Raw genomic sequence first — 6,531 nt, 5'->3', positions numbered from 1 at the left:
AACCATTTGGAGTTAGTAATCTCATGGATTATGAACTGGGTGTAACCTTCACGGGTCAATTGTTGTTGCCTTTCGTTGTTCCTTATTCGTGGTTGCCTTTATATGATCCGTGAACGGTTTACAAGTTCCTTAAAAACTTGTTGGAGGCTCCCTACTTTCCTTGTCCCTAATCATATTATGTCAATTCCCACTTCCTATGAGTGCCAAGCATATTCACACATGCTTTTACGTAGGCGCACTTCAAACGACGCCTACAAGTACATAAAAAAACATTAGAATTACGCAAAGACCTGATTTCGTAATGCGAATACGTAGGCAAACTTTATGATTCGGTCATATCAAAATATAAATATATAAAGCTCATTTTATTTCATTCAGATTTCAAAAGAGATACATTGTTGAACTAGATTATAAACGAAAAAAAAACAAAAAACATAGTAGTGATTACACTTTATTCAATTTAAAACTAATGGCGAAACTGTGTAACACTCTAAGGTTTTACTATGTCCTCGATTGTCATAGATGATGGAGGAGTAGTTTCCATTGCAGTATTTTCAGAAGCCTTAGATCTCTCCCCTACACTCTTCTTTTTCACCCAAACATTGTTTTTCAATTTAGGGATTGGGGCCTTTGCAACCTATTTTCCTTTCCCTTTGACTATTGGAGATTTCTTGCGAGTATTTGGTGAAGGTTCTTTGATTTTCACACCTTGTTGCGCGGGTTTGGAGGGAGCTTTCCTTTTTGTTTCCTTCGAACGAGCCTTAGGGGATGAGAAGTCTAATTTTCTTCTCACTCCTTTGTTTTGGCCACTAGGAGGAGTAGTAGTGGTTGAATACATCAAAGGCTTAGGTGGATTACGAGCGGTCGCGGCTTGAAGTTGAGATTGAGCCTTGTTTAATTCGCCCTTATCCGCCGCATTCATCTAAACTTTGTAAAAGGAAGATAATGTAATACTCGCAGTAGGATTTTGTACTACCTATCTAGGATGACTTGACCAATACTCTATCCAACGAAAAATTCACTCGGGTATAAAAGTCACATCTTTAGGGGCATCACAATCTTTCGGGGGAATAAATTGTCTCATCCCGTATTATCTCATTACCCTGCAAGGGAAAATATAAGTAGTACTAGATAAGCCTAAAAGCCGAATGTAATGGTAATTGAGACTATTCCCAATCATACTATTTATGTTCCACCAAGGAATCACAAAACGTATGTTAGGAACCCCATGACAGAAAAACAACGACCATTCCTCTTCGTTCTTATGCTTATAAAGGATTCGACGTTCAGGGAATGTCCTTACTCCATTAGCCTCAAGGTTCTGTGGCTGATCAATAATTCACAAGCGCTCCATGAGCCAAATCTGAAAAAAAATATATATAAAAAAAAAGAGAAAAAAATCAGTTTGAGATTTTTTACACAAGCAAGTGGCGCGCGCAACAAAATCAGTTGCGCACGCCATCTGCGCGCAGCGAATAAGCTTGTGCTGGTCATACCAGCGTAACTTTGTAACTTTCGTTGATAAACGACGAAAAAAACCGTACGTGTAATAGGAGTGGACTTCCCGTGAAACCGTTTTCGTTAGGGTCTCCTCTAAGGCGATTCAAACACAGGACGGTTTCCGCCAAAGCCAAAACCAAAGGAGCGGGTGAATGACATCCCTCTATTTTCTCTACTATGGACACCATGGAATAATCTCCATACTCTTTGCCTCTCCTGAGTAAACAATTAACAACAACACAATAACATAAAGCACGAATTTTTAAGCGTTGTTTAGCGAGGGGCGACAAAATGTTCAATAAATTGAATCAAGTTCACGCCTTCTCCAGTTCCAATGTTGGTCATATATATCATTGTCGGACAAGCCAAAAAAATCTTTAGAATATAGGTGTGGGATCCGACAAGGTAGGCAAATAAGTCACAGAGAGAGTATTTGTAGGGAAACCTAGCAAGGCCTCAAACTCACCGGGAAGGGGGACAATTTCGTCCCCTTTAAACAAGAAAATATGGTAGTTAGAGTCCCAATGGTTGACTGCGGCATGAAGAAAATCAAAGTTAACCACTAGTTGCATAATTCAATAGAGGGTCTAGGTTGTAAATTTTGGAAGCTATTTTGTTCTCAGTTGAAAGGGAAGTGACCCATTGCTTCAAACGTTGTTCAAAGGTCTTCACCATTGTTCAAAAAAAAGAGAGCGAATGAGAATTTAGATAGATTAATTCTTTTTAGTTTCTTATATTACTAAGCGAATGAATGCAAGATGATCAAAAGCCTACATGAAACCACGTTTAAATAGACCCAAGAGGGGAAAATTTTCGGCAAATTCGGCTTAAAAGAAAGTTCACCAATAGGTGGCGCGCGCAACTCATGAGTTGCGCGCGACATCCGCGCGTAACTAATTCACATGCGTGCGACAGTGATGAATCACATTTATATAGGATTTATAGGCACATTTATGCTAAGTTTATAGTAGCTTTTAGGTATTTTGTTGCTTTTTAGGTCGTAAATACATAAGTTGTTTATTTTGTACTCTATTACGCTCCGTTTGTGTTTTTCTTAATGTTTCAGGTGATTTGATAGACATTTGGACGCTTTCGTAGTGTTTGGAGTTGAATAGGACAATGAAAGGATGAAAAGTCGATAAATCGAGGTTGTTAAATGAAGGATATATATTTGTGCAATATTATTTTGAGATTTATATGCATAAGGAATGAATATAATATCCACAAGGGTTGCTATGCATCTTTCGGAAATAAATTTGAGCTATAAACGAAGTAAAACGATGTTTTACAAAGTGGAAAAACTGACCTTTGCTCACTCTTTTGATCATAACTTGAGTTATACAAATTGGATTGAAGTGATTCAAGTTGCGTTGGAAACTAGACTTGAAGAGATTTCCAACAATAGGTCACACGCCTATATAAAACGTATAAATCAGAAGTTACAAGCCTGTGAAGTTGACACAATGCCCAGTAGCCCCGAGCGAGAGCTCGCAAGGTAGCTCGCATAGGCCTCGAGCAATAGCAGCCCCGAGCGAGAGCTCACTCGACCAGGGAGCTATAGCTCCAGTTTACCCACAAAAGCAGCAAGCAAGGGGCATCGTAGCACGTCTTTTTCTTGGCCCTCGATTCCATCGAGCATCTTCGTGCCACGTCATCTTCTATCGTCCAATCGTTTGACAACTTGTGTAATTTATATTTTACTTTTCTTTAATTATTTTTAGATTATTTTAGGATAATATAAATACTCCAAGGGATATTATTTTTCCCTTATGCCTTTTTATACTTTTTATTTTACGTTCATTTTAGCTTTCTCTTTAGCCCTAGTTTTTCATAGACAACTCCATGGATTCCTCCATGGATTTGTCCTTGAATTTGTTACTTTAATTTATAGAGGTAATATTATTTCTTTAATTTTGATTATGCTTTCTTTATTAGTTTTAGTTTTAATTATTTATTTCATGCTAGAGTAGTTTATTTCTAGGGTTTAGGAATCCATGTGTATACTATGAATCGTGATTGGTATTTTTAATATTTTTATTATTGATTTCTCTAATTGATAGTGTTTTCTTATTAATCTTGCAACCTGATCAATTGTTTGATTAATTCTTGTTAATAAGAGTTTGAATCGAAAGATCTTACTTTTAGAGGCTTACCTACAATTAACAATTCTGATTATGTTAGCGACCGAACTACATATGTTGAATTGAGAGCGTTATGACCCGATCGTAGGCTTATCAATTGCTCTAGATAATTGATTGATTGAATTGTTATTGATATTTGATAGATTTAGAACTATAAACATGGTGAACCATAACCCTAGGTCTTTTTATTAATTATTTTATCCCTCTTTTAATTTAGACTATTTTTCTATCCCAATTTCGTGACATAGTTTAGTTTCTCCAATTTCTTAGAAGTTAGATTGAATACCATCTCTCTGTGGATTCGACCCTACTTACCCTACTACATTGTTAGTTGGTTTTGTTAGGAATTTATTTTTGACAGGTGTACAACAACCTATCAAATTTTGGCGCCGTGGTCGGGGAGACAGTTTTATTTGATTTGACTTTTATTTTTGGTTGAACTAAACTTGTATATATTTCTATTATTGTTTTTTTTTTGTATATACATCCTTTTTATTTTACTCTGATTTTGTCATCATGGAGTGGTATGATTATTATTCGTTTAGGATGAATGATCTTAATTATCAGGGGCAATATGATTATAATTCCGGGTACTGTAATGCTAATGTTTCTATGTTGTATACATCATATTATTATCAAAATTCACATAGTATATGCATGAATTCCTGTGAAATTTCTTATTACCCCAGTGAGTCTTATATGCCTGATTTTAATTCCTCTTACCAACCTCAAGTGGATAATTATGCTCAACCCAATTCATCGGAGTGTAGGGAACTTTTTAATATGATGAATGAGTTTATTGTTTATCAGCATGAGGAGCTTAATGAATTGATGCATGATAGTCAACGTATTTCAAAATCTATTGAATTACTTGCTGTGCAACAATATACTAACCAACAGGTGATACATGATGACAATGATATTGGTTTTGAGGATTGTATTTCAGTGGAGGAAAGCGCTAATTTGGCTCATGATATTTACTCCCTGTCAAATGAAAGTATAATAGAGGAGAATAATTTCCCATCTATTTATGATTCTGATGGTGAAAGTTTTTGGAATGATGATATAGAGGTAGTGGAGAAGGAAGAACAACCAATTATCGTGAAGTCCTTGGTTGAGAAACCAATGGTTTTGGATCTTTTGGTAGTCGAAAATTTTGTTGACAAGTTTATTCATGAGGGTGAAGTTGAAGGTAAAAACATTTATGTTAAGCCTAATCCATCTCCCTTTCATATCCCATTTACCCATAGGCTTGATCTAGTTCCTTCATTCACTATGTCAAATCCTCCATACTTTCTCAAAATATCTCCATTTCATGATACACTTGGTCATGTGGACCTTGATGATTATTCAAAAATGTCTACATTGCCTAAGGGGCAAGCAGGAGTAAGGTGTATACATTCTTTTTCTTTTTATTTTAATTTTTCTTTTTCCGATTATTTTTCTTTTATTTTTTCTAACCCCCTGTATTTCATGTTTTGTGTGCTTGTAATCAAGCCATATGTGGTGCTCAATGATATGTTTGCAGGGGCGTATGATAAGTTACTCAAGGCATTGGATTCTTCCCATTGACGAATTGAGTAAGGACGTGCGGGACCTTAAAAACCAACGCTAATTGGGAGGCAACCCAATTTTCTTTGTTTTTTTTTATTTCAATTTTTTTTCGTTATTTAAATAATAATGCTAATGTATGTTCTAGTGATGATGTCTTTTGCTAGGTACAAACATAGCTAAGTTCCTTGGTTATGTCGGCTACCGTATTACGACAACCAATTGTGGTGGAGGTGTCTATACCTTTTGACGCTCCCTTCGCTTACCCACCCCTTTGTGAGTTGTACCTCTCCCTTGTTTATGCTTTAGTTCCTCTTTGTTCACATTGAGGACAATGTGATGTTTAGCTTGGGGGAGGATGATTCTATCATCACTTTGTGCATGTTAGTTGTGTTTAGTTTATTTTTTATTGCTTTTTAGGTGTTGTATGGTTTGTACCATTCATTATGAGTGGGAGTTTACATACAACAAAAAAGAATGTATTGCTTTCTTAGTTTTTTTTTTAGTTGTTTTGATAGTGCATATTTGTGTCTATTTTTCATATTTTGACTTCGAACCGTGTGTGGATTTGATTTGACTCTCTTGAGCCTCTTTTGATCTCAGTTATAATTCTAAAATTCAGTCGGTCTGTGCTATACATTGCTAACTACTTGATATTGTGTGAATCAATTGAATGGTTTGTGGAAAGATTGGTTGTCCCATATCAAGTATAGCTAGCCAATTCTCTTGCTAGGTCACCTTACTTTGTGTTTGTGTGATTGATGCAATTTGTTATTTCAATGACTTTGGCTTGAGATTTATTAGCAATTTGATTACAATTCATGCATGTTGCGCATGATAAAGGCCATGTTCTTTAGGTAACCTTCAGAAGATATTGAGATACATTTGTTCCCTTTGCGCACCCATGTTGTTGCCTTGTCCATTTATTGATATATAGCTACATTACAAGCCTCTTTAGCCCCATTGGTTACCATTCCCAAGTCTAGCTAGCTTGGGGAGCTTATTGATGTGGTGTCGTTGTTTGAGTGTTAAGCTTTAATTTATACAAAATATGGTGGAATATATATTGAAAAAAAAAGGGTTGTATTTATAGTTGAGAAGTGTTACTTGAAGATGTGAAGAAAAAAAGAAAGAAAGAAAAAAAATAAAAAGCTTGTTTATATGTACTCATTGAAAAAGCCGAAGCATTGAAAGAAAAAGGCAAAGAAAAAGGAAAAAGAAAGAAAAAAATTATTCATGACGATGTATAGTTGATTTCAATCTTGGTTTTTTATTATGTTTGGAGAAAGTTGGTGATGTCAATTGGAGTTAGATCATTATTTGATCGCGTTTATGTTTT

The sequence above is a fragment of the Chenopodium album genome, chromosome 4, assembly GCF_948465745.1.
Source record: "Chenopodium album chromosome 4, dcCheAlbu1.1, whole genome shotgun sequence".
Lineage (NCBI taxonomy): Eukaryota > Viridiplantae > Streptophyta > Magnoliopsida > Caryophyllales > Amaranthaceae > Chenopodium > Chenopodium album.
This window is presented reverse-complemented; position numbering follows the sequence as displayed.